The 18,819-nt window shown below is 46.6% G+C and overlaps 1 long non-coding RNA gene, 2 other non-coding genes and 1 pseudogene across 6 annotated transcripts; 2 read left to right on the top strand and 2 right to left on the bottom strand.

Annotated features, from left to right (window-relative positions):
* The first annotated feature begins 1,192 nt into the window (after positions 1 to 1,192).
* On the top strand, positions 1,193 to 3,951 carry LOC119333905 (annotated as a pseudogene).
* A 6,533-nt stretch (positions 3,952 to 10,484) lies between these two features.
* On the bottom strand, positions 10,485 to 10,712 carry LOC119334967. The gene has a single exon (XR_005161665.1). It is a non-coding gene; the product is annotated as a small nucleolar RNA U3 (small nucleolar RNA).
* Positions 10,713 to 10,903: 191 nt separating this feature from the next.
* Positions 10,904 to 14,417, top strand: LOC119332577. Of its 4 annotated transcripts, none has more exons than XR_005161025.1 (7): positions 10,904 to 11,043; positions 11,131 to 12,510; positions 12,594 to 12,815; positions 12,927 to 13,108; positions 13,249 to 13,409; positions 13,538 to 13,740; positions 13,879 to 14,417. It is a non-coding gene; the product is annotated as an uncharacterized LOC119332577 (long non-coding RNA). The 4 variants fall into 4 exon arrangements; XR_005161024.1 differs by having other exon boundaries at positions 11,131 to 11,245; positions 11,498 to 12,815; positions 13,879 to 14,414; XR_005161022.1 differs by having other exon boundaries at positions 11,131 to 12,815; positions 13,538 to 13,735; positions 13,879 to 14,415.
* Positions 14,418 to 14,567: 150 nt separating this feature from the next.
* Positions 14,568 to 14,787, bottom strand: LOC119334966. The gene has a single exon (XR_005161664.1). It is a non-coding gene; the product is annotated as a small nucleolar RNA U3 (small nucleolar RNA).
* Between the last annotated feature and the right edge of the window lie 4,032 nt (positions 14,788 to 18,819).

Below are 18,819 nucleotides of genomic sequence, written 5' to 3'. Positions count from 1 at the left end.
ACTCAAGAATAATTATGACAAGAAGGGCTTCACTTAAAGAACACTCCAAAGCCTTAAGTTTGGTGTAAGCATTTACCACCCTCAATATGTGTTGCCTAACGTTTCCGTCAATAGTATATTTCTGAAGAAGTTTAGCAAAAAGCTCATGAGCATACACTTTGTCGGAGCCTTTAAATTGCTCCTCCATTTCAGTGAGGAATTCTTTAGCAGTGTCTTTCTTAGGGAGTGCTTCAGAAATGTCCGGCGATATTGTCGCTTTCATGATGAGAAGCGCAATATGGTTGGACTTGTTCCACTTTTCCATCTTAACATCATAGTCTTTCTTTAGTTCTGCATACCCTGTAACACCTGCCACAGGTGCCACATGTTTTTCTTCCCTCAAGGCATAGTGAAACTCATTACAACCTAAACATAATTCTACTTGGGACTTCCAACGAGGGAAGTTACTCCCCGTAAGTGGTTCGATCGTGTCGGACCGAAATGGAGCGGAAGCTGAAATCATCATAAAAATTCATAAGTAAACTTGCATGATTATAAACTTAAGTTGGTAAATAAACAAACATGCCAAGTATTTAATTTCAACTCCATGTCAAAACACCGTTGGGGAGAAAAAACATGGAATTAAAATATCATAGGGGATGACTCATAATAATAAAACAACGTTGGTCCGAATTAAAATTAGAGTCATTTCATTCTGAATTTAAACATCAACATAAAAGAAACTATCATTATTTTTTATGTCTAAAAATTCATCATGCAAACACATAATAAATTCTGAACAAAATATCTTGTTGGTTCAATTTTACCCAGAATAATAATGTGTTCATTATATTTTTAGGCATTTTCTGTTTTAAACAGTGCAAAACATAAAAGATATTAACTTATAGTGCACTGGAAAACACAGAAAAACGCGATGGCCCAAAATACCCACGGTTATACAGCGGCTCAAAAACCCATCAGCGAAATCCATAAAGAGAAAAAAAACGCGCTGGGCAACCTGGGCTGAAGCCCGTGGCCGAAAATGGCCCATTAAGTGCTCGCAGGCCCGCGCGGAGCCGAGCGTTGCTGCCAGCCGTCCGATGGGAATCGACGGTCCGCGTCGATCGCGGCTGGAACAAAACAGCCGCCCGGCCAGAACCCTAGCACATTTCCCCCTTAACCCCCCACATTTCACGCTCGACAGGGAGCGGCGATGGCGTTCGATGGCGGCTCGAGGCGCGCCGGCCACGGTGGCGCGGCGGCTGCGCTCGCCGGAGGAGCGTGCAGCAGGATGAATCCCGCGCGCTGCTCCGTCGAGCGTGGCCCCGGCGTCCGCGCAGATGGCGCTTCGTTCGGTGGGTGAGGGGTGCGCCGGCCACCGCGGCTGTTGGGGTCGACGGCGACGTGCAGGGCGACGGCCCGTACACGCGCGCGTCCGTAAGTGCGGCGGCAAGGCGCAGGTGCATTCCGCGCGTCGGCCAGGGCACGACGGCGTCGCGGCGTCTCCGCCCTCGCGCAGCGGTGGGCGCTGTGCGGGATCCGAAGGGAAAAGGCGGCTACGCGGCGCATTTGGTGAGGATTCTCCTCATTCTCCTCCAATTCGTGTGCATTAGTACTTGATTTGGGGGAAAAGTAGTCCTAATTGCAGAATTAGGGTTCTTGCGAATTGGGGATAAATTCTAGGGTTCTTAAACATGAGGGGTTGCTACTGTTGACTTGGGTGTATCCCTCTGCCCAATATTTTGCTAACGCATATGGAAACAGTACTTAAGCATGATCAATTTTAATCAACTTAACATGAAGGTGAGCATAAGATCTTAACTTAGATTAATTAAAATTGATGAACATAGGTGGCAGTACTGATCCGTAGAAAATTAGTTTAAAACATGATGATCTACAGAGGGCAACAAGGCAGTAGCATGCATATTTGGGCTAACCAAGGGCTAAAACTTTCAATCTAGATCATGAACCCTAGACCTGACATTGATCTAAACATGATAGTGATCTACTGATCAACAATAAAGGGATCTATTGCAACCAAGATTGGCGACTGATACCATTGTTGGCAAAATTATGCATCTCCGGGATGCCATTAGCAGGAACTGATTGCATCTAGATCACCTAAAAGCATGAACAGAGAAGGGTTTAGGGGATCATTACATGTCACGGCAGTGGACATGATTGCCTGCTTGGTGCAGGCTTGATGCAGGGGTGATGTAGTCGAAGTAGAGGTTCTCCTCGACGTCCTGATTCCTTCAGGGCGCCACCGGCACTGCCCAGGGACAGCGGCGGCGGCTGGCTTAGGTCTTCCCGTCGCTGCAGCACTCCCCCTGATCGGATGGGGTGAGAGAATATCGGTAGGAGAGTAAACCTTACGTGAATTGTGATCTCGCAGGTGCCCAGCTCTCTCCCGTATCCCTTTTAATATGGCGCTGGCGACAGGGGACCCAAAACCTGAGTTGGTGTTTGGGCGCCCCCGATCAGGGCGCGTTAGTTCTGATCGAGGCTCACGTACGTTGGTACGTGGACCCCTTCACTTATCGTTATCCCTTCATCTTTTTTTCTTCTTCTTCTGTTAGACTAATAGATCTAACGGGCCTGTTTAAGCCGTCAGATCAAAACCAACAGTTTCTTGTCACAGGAGATTCAACCTGTTGTGATGTCACTGATTCCACTTAAAGAGGCTGTGAGGCTATAAATTTCTTGAAACTGTAATCTGTGTTTTTATGGCCCGAGTGATCTGGATTTACAACTGATGAACGATACATTGATGATCTTCTCAAAATAAAACGAGCTAAGTTCCTTGAGGCTGTAAATTGGGTTATTCAGTGGGATAGGGATCGGTAAGTTCTGCATCAGGTGTGGCTTGCACAAAGAGGACTTTGATAATCTTGACAGGTGAATCCACTTTGCCGCTTCATCGAAAGCAAAGATCTTAGTTTTTGGCCAGAAGAAAATTTATTCGCCATCCGAAGAAGTTCATCACTTTCCTCTTGAGGCCTTGGGTGTTCAAGGCAGCTCTTGTGTGCAGTCCTTGTCTCTCACTATTGTTACTATAAAGCCACACCCCGGTATATGTGGCTTTACAATACTCAGAATGTGTTCAGATATCTGGAGACTTTCCAGGCTCGTTAGCAAACTGTTCGGCACTTGAGGACATAGAGATCGCCAAGTGATTTGGTGTCAAGATGGTTGACGAGCAAACTTTCCAGGCTTGCTAGGAAAGTTGTACTAAAGCAGCGACAAATAATATGGATCAGAAGGAGTAACTAATTCAAGCATACCACACCAACTTGACGAGCTTCAACATTTACTAATTGATGGAATGAATGTCGAGATGGTTGAGTTTCATTTTGCTGATCTTGCTCATTTTGAGTACGAAAGACAAGAGATCCTTATAGTACTTCATGGTTGCTCAAAATTATATAAGGCTACAGTAATGTTTAAAGGCAGCAAAGGACTGGCATGTGTATTCACTAACTGTTTCAGGCAGCGAAGATTACAATTAGTTCCAAGTATTTTGCCAGTGAAGATATTAAATGTGCAATCTTATATACATGGATATGAACAGGCTAGCTGGTGTTTATTTATTTATTCATTCTTGCTTGCGTACATTATAGTTCCTGATGCTGGGTTTTAATGTCATGTTATTTGTCCTTGTCATGTTTCTGTTGCAGAAGCTGACAACGAAACCACATGGCATGTTTATACATTTGAGGCATCTGAGTTTGTCCAATTAACTGTCTTCTCTAGACAGCCAAATGTTGATAATGAAGTTCTTCAGCTTGCCCGCTGCTTGGGTGTTGTTGCGCCCTGACTAGAGACGTCGCATTTGGATGTGAGTGCCATTTTATTAGTTTAGATACACAAATACATGGATCTCAAGTATACTGCTGCAGTGCTGCTGCATGATTGCATCTTCAGGAAAGACCTGTACTTGGACTAGTTGCTCCGACTGATCGCAAACTTTGAAATGTAGATGGTATATCTGAACCTTGACGACGTTGGGACTTGGGAGTGATGAGGTGGTGGAGGGGGAAAGGCTCCCATATGTGTTACCATGATCATCTCAAGACGGTCCACATGAGCGGGTTTCGGTGCTACATTGCTCAGGTCAAGCTGGGTTGCTGTATCTTGCAGAATGCTTTGTGTTCTTGAGCACATGAAAATACAGCCAAGGGTCGCGGCCAGTATGTTTCCCATCCAGGATAATGGCGTCGAGTGTGCTGCCCGGGAGGTCAGCAGTGTTAGAATACATTGTAATGAGATAGGACTAGTTGTTTGAACTAGAATCCTGTTCTATCTCTTCTTCTGTTTCTCTCCCTCGTTACCGACTCCTTATGTATTCCCGATTGGTCTCTCGGTCGATCTGCTTGTAAGCCACGGCAACATCAGTATAAATATAAGTGCGGCCCGAGAAAAGGGTTTAACGCTTCCCAAATATTATTATATGGTAATCAGAGCATCTTCTTCTCAGAGATCGAAAGAGGATCGCATCTAGTATTAGCCCTCCTGCACAACCCTCGCCATGACCACCGCTTTCACCCAAGCCAGCACCATAGGTGCCCTCTCCACATCCATGGCATCAGCCTCCACCTTCGCACCCTCCTCCTCCACCTCATCCTATCCTATGTCCATTGGAACCCCACCCCAGGAGAAGCTCACGAGGCAGAACTACCTCATGTGGAAGGCCATTGTGCTGCCCCAAATCAAGGGCGCGCAGATGGGCCACCACCTCGATCCGGAGAGCCAAGCGCCGCCGGAGACACTCACCATCACCAACGATGGCAAGGAGGAGCAGATTGCGAACTTCGCCCGCGTCCTCTGGTATGCACAACAGCAGCAAGTCCAAGGTTTTCTGATGGGTTCGTTGTCTCGCGAGATTCTTGCGCAGGTGGTCACCCTTCAGACACCGGCAGAGGTATGGGCAGCGATCCATGCCATGTTTGCTGCCCAAAATCAAGCTCAAGCCATAAACACAAGGATTGAGCTCACCAACCTGAAAAAAAGAAACCTGACTATGGCAGAATATTTGGCCAAGATCAAGGCGCTCTCAGATGAGATCGCATGCACTGGAACGACAATGACAAGCGGCGAGATTGTTTCCCAAGTTCTGGCCGGCCTCGACCTCGACTACAACCCGGTCATGTCGGCCCTTGCTGCGCGCGTGCAGCCCGTGACCGTCCAGGAGCTGAATACCCAATTGCTGAGCTTTGACGCGCGCCTGCATCTTCTTCACGGGATGAATGTGCGGCAGTCTTCAGCTAATGCCGCCTCTCGTGGTCGCGGGTCTGCTCGTGGGCGCGATCACCAGGGGGGCAAGAGTCGCGGCCACAGCAGCGGCGGGCGTGGCCGCGGCAACAGCCAAGGCCCACGCCCAAACGGAGGCAACTACAACAACAACTCACGATCTGGAGGGGGCGGCTACAGCACCAATCACGCCTCCTCTGGGTCCTCCTCCAATGGTCGCGTTCGGTGTCAACTTTGCAAAAAGGCAGGCCATGAAGTCATGGACTGTTGGCATCGTTATGATGAGGACTTTGTTCCGGACGCTCGTCTTGTTGCAGCAGCAATCCGGAGCAAGGAGGAGATGCTACCATTTGGTACGCCGACTCAGGAGCCACCGATCATGTCACCAATGAACTTGAGAAGCTATCCATGAGGGAGAAGTACTTTGGCAAGGATCAGATTCACACCGCAAGCGGTGGAGGTATGGATATTTGTCATATTGGTCAAGCATCTATTAATTCCCCTAATCTTAAACGTGATCTTGTTCTAAAAGATGTTTTTCATGTTCCACAAGCCGATAAAAACCTTGCATCTATGTCTCGTTTAACTTTCGATAACAATGTCTTCTTTGAAACTCATCCCACATATTTTTTCATAAAGGACCGGGCAACGAGGGAGCTCATTCACCACGGTAGATGCATTGGAGGCTTGTATCCCATTACATCCGAAGCATTTAGTCGAAAGCGTCGTCGTCAAGTCTACTCCGTCGTCAAGCCCTCCTTGGCAAGATGGCATCAAAGATTAGGACATCCTTCTTCGGTCATAGTCAAGCAAGTAGTGAATAAAGGCAATCTTGCATTGTCATCTAGTTCTAATATTGAGTCTGTGTGTGATGCTTGTCAATGTGCAAAGAGTCACCAACTTCCTTATCCTAGGTCAAATAGTGTGTCTCATGCTCCGTTGGAACTTATCTTTAGTGATGTATGGGGTCATGCAAGAGATTCATTTGGCAGAAAAAAATATTATGTCAGTTTTATTGATGACTTTAGCAAGTTTACTTGGATATATTTGCTTAAGTTTAAATATGAAGTTCTTTCTATTTTTCAAGAATTTCATAAGCTTGTTGAACGTCAGTTTGACAGAAAAATTCTCGCAGTCCAAAGTGACTGGGGAGGGGAGTACGAGAAACTCAACTCCTTCTTTCGCAATATTGGAATTGCTCATCATGTCTCATGTCCTCATGCTCATCAACAGAATGGCTCTGCCGAGCGTAAACATCGTCACATTGTTGAAGTAGGCCTATCTCTTTTAGCCCATGCATCAATGCCACTAAAATATTGGGATGAAGCTTTTATTGCTGCAACCTATCTTATCAATCGCCTTCCTACCAAAGTCATTGGCAATATTACTCCCTTAGAAAAATTGTTTCATCATAAACCCGATTACAATTCTCTAAGAATTTTTGGGTGTGCTTGCTATCCTAATCTCCGTCCATACAATCGCCACAAACTTGAATTTCGTTCCACTCAATGCGTTTTTCTTGGCTACAGTAATCTTCATAAAGGGTACAAGTGTCTTGAGATTTCCACTGGACGCATATATATTTCTCGAGATGTTATATTTGATGAAACAGTGTTTCCTTTTGCAAAACTTCATCCAAATGCCGGAGCTTTGCTTCGTGCAGAAATTGCACTTCTTCCTGATTATATGCCTAGTTCAGATCACGGGGGCGAGTTAAATAGTGCTGATCATTTGACTAGTTCCAAAGAAAATTTTAACTTTGATGATGAGTGTGCAGTTTCCGGACGTCATTTTATGCAAGGGCATGCAGAAAAAACAAGCACCCGATCCCAGGCTGATTCAGGCGACAGCAGCGGCAGGATCAGCGCAGGATCCCAGGCTGATTCAGGCGACAGCAGCGGCCGAATCAGCGCATGATCCAACGAGGCAGATATGCGGGCCCAGGAGGAGCCTAGCTTGGCACATGCAGCGGTGGCTGACAGCCTCAACAGCACGGGGCCCGCCAGCCCAGCCAGTGGAAGCCCACGCCAATCGGTGGATGCCGCGGCTGCGCGAGACGGGTCAGTGCCCGTCCGAGCCGTGCGCGTGGAGTCTGGCACGGAATTTGGTGCAACCGTCACATCCCGCCTGACCGGGCGACCAGGCGCTGATGACGCCACAGGGCGGCCTCTGGCTGGCTCGGGGATTACGAGGCGGATTTCTGGAGCATTGGATCAGGAGCCGGGTGGTGCACATTGTACTGCAGGATCTTCTGTGGCCACTGTTTTTACTGCAGAACCAGCCACCCCAGAATCTTCTGTGCCAGAAACTACTCAGGTTCGTGCATCAGCTCCTGCGCCAGAACTTCCACGTCGCCATACTAGATCCCAGTCTGGCATTGTCAAAGCAAAAGAGTACAAAGATGGCACCATAAGGTATGATAATATCAAACGTGCTTTTCTTACTAGTATGGGTGAACCAACACATTTACATGATGCACTGACTAGTAAAGATTGGAAAGAAGCTATGGATAATGAATATGAGGCACTCATGAAAAATAAAACATGGCGTCTGGTACCACCAAAAAAAGGCAAAAATGTCATAGATTGCAAATGGGTGTATAAGATTAAAAGAAAGTCTGATGGAAGCATCGATAGATATAAGGCCAGATTAGTTGCAAAAGGTTTTAAACAAAGGTTTGGTATTGATTATGAAGATACCTTCAGCCCGGTTGTTAAGGCAGCTACCATTCAACTTGTATTATCCATTGCTGTTTCCAGAGGGTGGAGTCTAAGGCAGCTAGATGTTCAGAACGCGTTTCTTCATGGTGTTCTGAAAGAAGAGGTTTTCATGCGGCAACCACCAGGTTATGAGAACGTAAGCACACCTCATTATATTTGCAAGTTAGGTAAAGCCTTATATGGATTGAAACAGGCCCCAAGAGCCTGGTACTCAAGGTTGAGCACACAGTTACAACGACTTGGGTTTACACCATCAAAGGCTGATACCTCGTTATTTCTCTACAATAAAGGCAATGTCACTATATTTGTTCTTGTATATGTTGATGATATAATTGTTGCCAGTTCAAGTTCAGATGCCACTACTTGTTTGCTCAAGGATTTAAAGATGGAGTTTGCTCTCAAGGATTTGGGAGATCTACATTATTTTCTTGGTATAGAGGTTAAAAAGGTGAGGGATGGTATACTTTTATCACAGGAAAAATATGCTAATGACATTCTCAAAAGAGTGGGATTGGAGAATTGCAATCCTGTAAGTACACCAATTTCAACTTCAGAAAAACTCACCATTGATAGTGGAGAAGCTCTTGGACATGAGGATGCAACAAACTATAGAAGTGTTGTAGGAGCACTACAATACTTAACTCTTACACGTCCAGATATTTCTTATTCTGTGAATAAAGTGTGTCAGTATTTACATGCACCCACTACTGTTCATTGGACTGCAGTTAAGAGGATTGTGAGGTATCTCAGATTTTCAGGTGAGCTTGGACTAAGAATTGTCAGGTCTCCGTCTGTGCTTGTGTCTGCCTATTCTGATGCGGATTGGGCAGGGTGTGCTGATGACAGAAGGTCCACAGGTGGATTTGCTGTGTTCCTGGAAACAAATCTTATATCATGGAGTACGAGAAAACAGGCTACAGTCTCAAGATCTAGCACTGAGGCTGAATATAAAGCTCTAGCAAATGCTACAGCTGAAGTGATGTGGATTCAAACATTACTTTATGAGCTTGGAATTAAGACTCCACGAGCTGCTAGGTTATGGTGTGATAATCTTGGTGCAACCTACCTTTCAGCTAATCCTGTTTATCATGCACGCACAAAGCATATTGAAGTTGATTTTCATTTTGTCAGAGAAAGAGTGACACGCAAGTTACTCGACATAAGGTTTATTCCTACTGGTGATCAACTAGCTGATGGCTTTACAAAACCACTTACTATGAGAAGGCTCGAGGAATTCAAGAACAATCTCAACCTTGGAGTTCCTTAGGTTTAGATTGAGGGGGAGTGTTAGAATACATTGTAATGAGATAGGACTAGTTGTTTGAACTAGAATCCTGTTCTATCTCTTCTTCTGTTTCTCTCCCTCGTTACCGACTCCTTATGTATTCCCGATTGGTCTCTCAGTCGATCTGCTTGTAAGCCACGGCAACATCAGTATAAATATAAGTGCGGTCCGAGAAAAGGGTTTAACGCTTCCCAAATATTCTTATAAGCAGATGGGCACAGCTACCTCGGAGCGCTTCCATATAAGGTGATCAGAGTCTCAGGTGCCCCTTCACAGTGAGCGAGTAGGCCGATCCTTTGACTGTCCCCCATCTATGTACTGTGTGCTGTGACCATGCCTTTTTTTAATTATTATTTTGCTTACAAGAGGTCATTATTTGTCCCTGTCAGGTGCCGCTGAAGCTACTACTGACTGCTGACAGAACTTGAGTGGTGAACATTATAACAAAGTTTGGGGTCGGTTGGGGTCGATCGAGCGCAGATGGTGGCATCATGTAATACTGATGGTGGGTGCTGTAAGCCAGTTCGCCGGGTTTCTTGAGAGTTTGTTGTGCAAAGAGATAATGATGTCAGTGTGATGGTTAAACTCGCTGTGTTTTATTTTTCTGGGGCAATGATAACACTCAACACACATCTTATGTCTCTGATATGTATAAGGAACCTGGCTCTACTGACTGCCACAGGTGCCGCTTCCATATAAGGTGATCAGAGTCTCAGGTGCCCCTTCACAGTGAGCGAGTAGGCCGATCCTTTGACTGTCCCCCATCTATGTACTGTGTGCTGTGACCATGCCTTTTTTTAATTATTATTTTGCTTACAAGAGGTCATTATTTGTCCCTGTCAGGTGCCGCTGAAGCTACTACTGACTGCTGACAGAACTTGAGTGGTGAACATTATAACAAAGTTTGGGGTCGGTTGGGGTCGATCGAGCGCAGATGGTGGCATCATGTAATACTGATGGTGGGTGCTGTAAGCCAGTTCGCCGGGTTTCTTGAGAGTTTGTTGTGCAAAGAGATAATGATGTCAGTGTGATGGTTAAACTCGCTGTGTTTTATTTTTCTGGGGCAATGATAACACTCAACACACATCTTATGTCTCTGATATGTATAAGGAACCTGGCTCTACTGACTGCCACTAACAGTATTGTTATACTGCCACTAACAGTATATGGGGTTAAAGAAGATCAAAAAATATTGCAGTTTATTTCCGATTGTATAGACAGAAAATTATGTGGGAAAAAAAGTTCTTTTGTGTCTGTCAGACAACCACTGGGCCACCCCTGCAAAGGCCAGAGAGCCCTGGAAGGAACGATCCTCTACAGCCGTCGGATCCATCCATCCATCAGATGCATCTTGGCCGTTAATCACGCTCTGGCCCAGTGGTCAGAGTGCATCAACCAGACTGAAGTGCTTGCCTCCTTATTGGTAAAGGATGCAGCGGTATGAGCCTATAGAACAGATCCTGTTCAAGTAAGGTCATGCTACCAACTGCAGCGCCGCGCCTTATAAACTGGTTCCGCTCACCGTAAACTTCCGAGGTGGGACTAATTTATGGCAAGCAACGCTGCGGGCTGCAGCGCAGCGCCTCCTCCTGGTGGATGTCTCGGCCCGTGAAGTTGGGCTGGAGAATAAACGCAACCCAGCCCATCTAAGAAATACCCGTCTCTGCCGTTGCTTTCCTTTTCGACTTCATCAATAATGAAAAAAATTCGCTCAGGGAGCTCCGCCGATCTTGCAGCAGCAATATGACCGGAGCAGGAGAAGATGACGGCGAAGTAGCTCCTCCTCCTCCCTCTCCTCTAGCCCAGCAAGTAAGCAGCAGCATGGGCGTTCCTGGGTGGATCAATCGATTGTGAAATCTCTTTCCCCCTTAACCCGCCGCTCCTCCCTCCCTGTAGCCCATGGACGATGCGGCGGCGGAGCACCGCCACGGCGTCGGCGATGAGCCGTCCTTCCGGATGGAGAACCTTCCTGGGTAACTGCCATTCCGCCAGTCCCTCTTCACAGCAGGAGGTAAAAAATATTTGCTTAAGCATTTCACTGTTACCCTAAGGATCTAACCAGTGCGTGAAAATTAGTCCTTGATGTGATTCCTATGGTGATCTCCACGGATCTGAACCTCTGGGGCAAACAAAAGAAACTGGTGTTTTATGGCTTTGGGGGCAGGGGCAGGGAGCTTAGATTATGGTCCAATTCATGTCTTTTACTTTTTCAGTGAGCCTCACTTTTAAGGTTTATTGCTCAAGTTGTTTGCTACACCAACAGGGAGGGCACCTATCGACTTGCTTGAGTTGTTGGAGAAAGGAAAATCGTTAAATTACTTGCTGCCGAATGAGCCTCTACACCACACACTTCTTTGGATAAAAGGCGCAACAGCCACCTATTTTTGTTACTGAAATCGTTTCGGCTTCGGTAAGACGGTAACACCACATTTGGTTTCCAGCCTTCAAATCAGACTGCACAAGCCGTGAACTGACAGCGCCAGACGCACCGCCAAAAATCGACACTAAGAAAACCGGCAAACTAAAGGCTTCATCAGGACACCGCAGACATACATACATCCTGACGCGGTGACGCCCTCAGCCTGCTTCCGGTCTTCTGACCACCGGCCTACTGCAGCCGTGCTGGCTAGAGAAATCTTCAGACGCCACCGGGGACAGCTTGCAGGGCCGCCCGCCGAATGTGTTTCCTGTGTTCGTTCTTCAAGAAGCCAGCTCATAGACTCATAGTAGGATCTATTGGAAGAATACCTCAATAACATGCTTCACTCCTCGTTTCCCAAATAGCCCAAATGAACAGGGTCAGGCACACAACCCCTACTGCTAAGTTGCAAAATCCAAGAAGTACGTTAATGATAAAGTGAAAGTAGTAACAGAATTGCACCGAAATGAACAATAGACTACACTCCACGTGTACTTGGCACCACTACAAAACACCCATTTGAAACTACACTACAAAATGTTGCAAAGAAGGCTACAAAACACCCATTGAAACCACACTACAAAAAGTTGCAATCTGCATCTGGTCTGATTTCTCTTGTACGCACTTTCAGGTCATTGTGTGTTTTTATTTCAGTAATTAGTGGCTATCGTTTGCCTACCAGTTAGTTTTAGTTAAAGTTCAGCCCGACTAAAAATTCAGGCTCTTTCTTGTCGCGGGAGATTCAGCCTGTTGAAGTTGGAAAAATGCTCTGGACGTTCCACTGTAATCTGTGTTTTTATGGCCCCGGTGATCTGGATTATCACACCGATGAACAACCCATTGATGATTTTCTCAAAGTAAAACGAGCTAAGTGCCTTGAGGCTGTAAATTGGGTTATTCAATGGCATAGTGTGGTAGGTATTGATAAGTTATGCATCAGGTGTGGCTTGCACAAAGAGGACTTTGATCGTCTTGACAGGTGGATTGGCTTTGCCGCTTCATCAAAAACAAAGCAATGATCATAGTTTTTGACCCGAAGAAACTTATTCGCCATTTGAAGAAGTTCATGTCCATCACTTTCGTCTTGAAGCCTCGGGTGTTCAAGGCAGATCCTGTGTGTATTTCTTGTTTCTCGCTGCTGTTTCTATAAAGCTACACTCAGGTATATATGGCTTTAAAGTACTCAGAAGACTTTCTAGCAAACTGTTCAGCAATTTAAGTATACCACGCTAACTTGAGTACTTGACAAACTTCGACATTTACTAATTGACAGAATGAATGTTGAGATGGTTGAGTTTCATGCTGCTGATCTTTGCGCATTTTGAGTGGGAAGGACAAGAGATCCCTATAGTACTTCATGGGTGCTCCAAATTAGAGAAGGCTACGATAATGTTCAGAGGCAGCAAAGGACTGGCCCCTGTATTCACTTTAGTTCCGAGCATTTTGCCAGTGAAGGTACTAACTGTGCAAGCTTATATAGTTGATATGAACAGGTTACCTGGTGTATTTATTTATTCATTCATTTTTGTTTGCGTACATTTTAGTTCTTGAAACTGGGTTTTAAAGTCATTTTATTTGTCCTTGTCATGTTTCAGTTGCAAAATCTGACAACAAGACCACATGGCACGTTTATGCATTTGAGGCACATGACCTGTCAATTAACTGTCTTCTCTAGGCAGCCAAACGCCGACAACAGAATTCTTCAACTTGCCCGCTGCTTGGATATTTGCCCCGACTGGAGACGTTGTATTTGGATGTGAGTGCCATTTTGTCAGTTCAGATAAACAGATACATGGATCTCAAGTATACTGCTGCTGCATCATTGCATCATTCTTCAGGAAAGACCTGTACTTGGACCGACTGATCTCAAACTTTGAAATGCAGATGGTATATCTGAACCTCGAGGGCGGTGGGAGCGATGATGTTCGTATACATGGGTCTCCCACATGCGTCACCATGATCATCTCAAGACGGTCTGCATTGCTCAGGTCGCGGCTGGTATGTTTCCCATCCAGGATCATGGCATCTAGCGTGCTGCGCCGGAGGTCAGCAGATGGGCACAGCTTACCCTGGGGCGCTTCGGTAAGGTGATCACCATCTTAGGTGCCCCTTCACAGCGAGCGATTAAGCCGATCCTTTGACTGTCCCCATATGTGTAGTATGTGCTATGACCATGCCATCTTCTTATTTTCAACTTACAAGAGGTTATTAATTGTACCCGTCAGGTGCCGCTGGAGCTACTTCCTAACTGATGAAAGAACTTGAGTGGTGAAAGCTCAAACAAAGTTTGGCATCCACCGATCGCTGGTGGTGGTGTCATATATTCATATGTACTCCCTCCGTTCCTAAATATTTGTCTTTCTAGAGATTTCAACAAGTGACTACATACGGAGCAAAATGAGTGAATCTACACTCTAGAATATGTCTATATACATCCGTATATGTAGTCCATTTGAAATCTTTAAAAAGACAATTATTTAGGAACGGAGGGAGTAATACTGATGATGCTGGGTGCTGTACTTGAGAGTTTCTTGTGCAAAGAGATAATGATGTCAGTGTGATGATTAAACTCGCTGTGTTTTATTTTTCTGGGGCAACGATAACACTCAACACACATCTTAAGTCTCTGAGATATAGAAGGAACCTGGCTCTACTGACTGTTCTTGCTGTATCATGAACCACTTGTCTGGCTCTACGGAATGTCCTTGCTGTATCATGAAGTGAATCACTGATAACTTTCAGCTATATGATTACCAAATAGATTATGTGTTTGGAAAAGCTAAAAAATGAATCAGATGTGTGACTGTAAATAGATTTTTGAGTTTAAAGAAGTTCAAAAATATAACTGCAGATTATTTCTGATATAATACATAGAAGGAAATTCTGTAGGCAAAAAAATAAAAAGAATTTTTTGAGTCTGTCAGGCAACCACTGGGCCACCCTGCCCAGGTGTGAGACTGGAAGGAACGATCCTCTACAGCCGTCGGATCCATCCATCAGACGAATCCTGACCGTTAATCACGCTCTGGCCCAGTGGTCAGAATGCATCAACCAGACTGAAGTGCTTGCCTCCTTATTGGTAAAGGATGCAGCGGTACGAGCCTATAGAACAGATCCTGTTCAAGTAAGGTCGTGCTACCGTTGGCAGCGCCTCGCCTTATAAACTGGTTCTGCGCGACGTAAACTTCCGAGGTGGGACTAATGTGTGGCAACTGGCAAGCAACGCTGCAGCGCAGCGCTTCCAGTGGGAGACGAGAAGGACTCGTGGCTCGGCCCGTGAAGTTGCGCTGGAGAATAAACAGAGCCCGGCCCATCTAAGAAATACATGTCTCTCATTGCTTTCCTCTTTTGTTTTCCATCTGTTGCATCGGCTTTATTTTCCTTTTTGTTCAACACATCTGTTAAAATGCTCAGATTAAAAATAAATAAATAACATCTGTTAAAATGCTGGCTTGTTTATCACTGCTTGTATTCTTTTGCTGGTTCTTAATTACTCCTCCGTTCTATATTATTTGAATTGAAGGTTCTAAATTTTTCAAAAGTTCTCATCTAGAAAGAGAAAAAATGCCAACGCTGCTACACTGGTTCTGTGCAAAACAAATTTATTTGAACTGAAGCTTCTAAAATTTTGGAAGTTCTAGTCTAGAAAAAAATGCCAACGCTGTTACACTCATTATGTGCACGTGCACACACCACTTTGTAGGTGACCTGTACAAATTCTAGTCAATTTCTACTTCGTTTAAATGAATTATTTAAAAAAAAATTAAATGAACTCTAAACTGTTTTTTTCAGGAAATTCTAACTAATTTCTCTGGAATTTAGTTGTACAAGTTACCTTGTGAAGTAGATGAGGTAGCATGATACCGACAATGGCGGCACCGGTCAAGAACAACATCAAATAATTATATCCTTTCTATCCATGGGCATGCAAGCTTTTTGTGATGAAACCACACTATGGATTCCTTTTTGTAGTGAAACCACACCATGGACTTCTCCCTTCACTCTTTTCATTTGGGATTCGTGGGTATATCCATCAAATAAGAAGAAGATAATTGCCCATTTAATTTTTGAAAAAAAAAGGAACTGGTACATCATGCCCATAAGGCAAGGCACCTAGCCGATCTGGCTACCCATAAAGACCACACACCATTGAAGAGGAGGAACTTTGTCGAGTCATTACCTCTCCCCGAGCAAGCGGCCTTGATTTTACTACAAATGGCCAACAACGGGCCTTCATCGTGGATCTTTTATCAAACCCGGAACAATAGTGGAGGCGAACTTGGATGCATAGATAGATGGACGAATGATCTACCCACACAGCCTATGCAAACAATCGGCGAGACACGTCGAGGATTAGGTGGCTCCAACTTTGGAAACAACCTCTCTCACAAGAGAGAGAATCACACCTTGTATCAACAACGTTGTACATGGCCATCGAAGTTGCCAAGCATTGAACCAACCTATTACATGGCCAGATATGGCGCCCTGTCACTGTCGCACTGCCGACCAGAAAGCCACCTTGACTGGGAGCACCCCACCACGCCGAGACAGAGCATCCCAATCCACATTGACGGAGCAGCCATGAGTCGGGCATACAACCACAAGACTCTTGATCTTGATGATCACTTCCTTGAGTTTGACTTCTGTTGCGCCTCACTGATTCACTATGACGCTAGGGCCAGTCCCTCTTTAATCGTCGGGGGTTATCTCCATGATCATGTGGAATTTGGACCCCTTGACCCACAAATACACAATTCCGTTACACTAGTAGAAAGACTTCATAGATGACTCTGCCTCGATTTGAATGTGACATCATGAATATGTGAAAGGATTCATCATTCAAACGCGAAGTTTCCAACTCTTCACGCCAGCCGCCCCTCCTCCCAACCCTAGCCGCCCCTCCTCCTCACCCCCCTCCTTCCCTTCCTCGCCACCGTCTGAGGCAGCCGCCGAGCAAGCCCGTGGCGCCAAGGATGGTGGCGGCGGGGCCTTGGTTGCCCTGCCTCTGCGTGGGGAACCCCGGATCTGCAGTGGCGGCTCCATTGACAAGGCACGGCCGGCTAGCAGCCGTGCGGGCGGTGGATCTGGTGTCCCGGCCGCGCGGGCGGCGGGATCCGGTGGTCGTTGGTGGCCGGTGGCGGTCGGTGCGCGCGATCTGGCGCCTCTCCTCCTCCCTTATTTGGCGTGCAGGCCAACCTGGTCAGGCCACGCTTCCTCTTGGTCGCCGATTCTGTACATGAGGCGCTGTTGGTGGCAGGGATCTAGTTCGAGCGAAATACCTGGCCAGCCGCACCAACGGCGACGCCTAATGGCACTGTTACCCTCCTTGGAGGCGTCGGTATGGACTGATCTCTTCACTTCCCCTTCCCCTAGGTCTCCCGGGCGAAAGCCCTAACATTGTTGGGCGGCGGCAGCGCTCACGACACCGTTCCCTTCTTGAAGGCGCCGCTTTGGGAACCTTGGGGTTGGGTGGCGCTTTGTGGGTGGTGGGCGACGGCGGTGGTGCGGCCCTATCCTAGCATGGATTTACGTTTGTTGCTTGGAGATGGACTCGCGTAGGTGGAGGTCGTCGTCTGGCTGCGTGGTGGCGTCAATGGCGGAGGACCTGCCAAGGCTCGCGTAGGTGGAGATCGTCGTTTTGGCGTCGTGGTGGCGTCGATGGCGGAGGACCTGCCAAGGTTGTCACCTCAATCTGCTCTGAAGATGGACTAGTGGAAGATGACGGCGACGACACATGTGAGTGTGTTGGACTGGTTTGAGCCCCGGACCCGCCAGATGACTCGGTCGGGACCTCTGACTTTAGATGTTAGGCTTAGGTGAGAGGTCTGGGTATGCGGCTCAGCTTGCACCCCTTCATCATTTGGATAGGAGTAGCGGCAGATGTTGCCAAGATGGTGGATTCAAGCATATTGTTGTTCTACTTTGTAAGGTCTTTGAGAATAATCAATAAAATAACCGCATGCATCTCCCAGATGCAGAGGCCGGGGGGTCATCCTCCTTTTTTAAAAAAATTGCTTACAGCTACTAAAAGAGAAGGTCAAGCTCTTCCCTTGCCTTGCGGGATATCTAGGTAGAAAATAGGGCCTTGTTCGGTAGATCCCGAGCTGTCAACTCCTCCAACTCCACGGTCGCGAAGTGAAGATGAAGAAGTTGGCTGCCAGCATAGTGCAAGTTCGAGGGAGTTAGGGAAGCTGGCCATCTAGATCTCCCATTTTCACGAGGAGCTAGAGTTGGGATATCGCGGGGTGGGATATTGCCACCGCCAAGTGAATCATGTCTTGGTACTGGTTCGAGCGCACCACCCCAGCCAATGACTTGTCCCCTCCTCCTCCCACCCACACTAGTCATCCCCGACCTTAGATGCCATGAGCACCCGACGGCGTGGAGACCGGCCACCTCCCTCCCCATTCACCGCAACCCACTCTATACCGCCGCCATCACCCTCCGTCGATGCCCTCCCGGCCAGTGTCAGGACTTCACCAACATCCTCGACCTCCCTGGGCATCCGAGCTCGTCCCCGACATCCCCGACCATTGGAGCACGTTCCCCACTGTGCTAGCTCTTCAGCCAGAGATGAGCCACATTGAAGGAAATAGGATGTCAGTCTGAGCGGCGATTGAGTGAGAATCTCTCCTGCCGAATGGTTTTCAACTCCAGTCTTTTATGGTTAAAAATTGACGCTGGAAGCTGGACTGGATTGTCAAACACGCCCTAAACGTACACTTCAACATGACTTTTAGTACTCCATCCGTTTCAAAATGTAAAGTGTGTTATTTTTCACAAAGTCAGATAGTTTTATTTTCGATCAAGTTTACAATAGATCAAAGGCGGATGACTTTCCCTTATTTTTTTTTACAAAAGATCAATATCCATACAATATACCAGACAAACGAAATGTAAAAACACATTTTTGGTGGATCTGACAGTAATTTGGTAAGTACTAACAATACAGCAGCCATTTTTTTTTTGCTGTGCTGTGAGTACTCTTTCTTTTTTTTGCTCTGTTGATTAGGCACAGCAGCCATGCCACGCGGCTGTTCGTCATCGGCGTCTCCGGCGAATCGGCGGCGCACCCGCCGCCCCAGAGCTCCAGCTCCAGCTCGCTCCCCGACACCTCCGGCCCGATGCCTCGCTCCCCGCGCGCGGTGTTAGCGCCGAGGTGTCCG

The sequence above is a fragment of the Triticum dicoccoides genome, chromosome 7A, assembly GCF_002162155.2.
Source record: "Triticum dicoccoides isolate Atlit2015 ecotype Zavitan chromosome 7A, WEW_v2.0, whole genome shotgun sequence".
NCBI classification, from domain to species: domain Eukaryota; kingdom Viridiplantae; phylum Streptophyta; class Magnoliopsida; order Poales; family Poaceae; genus Triticum; species Triticum dicoccoides.
The sequence above is the reverse complement of the archived record's forward strand: the minus strand, read 5'-3'. Positions and strand labels throughout refer to the sequence as shown.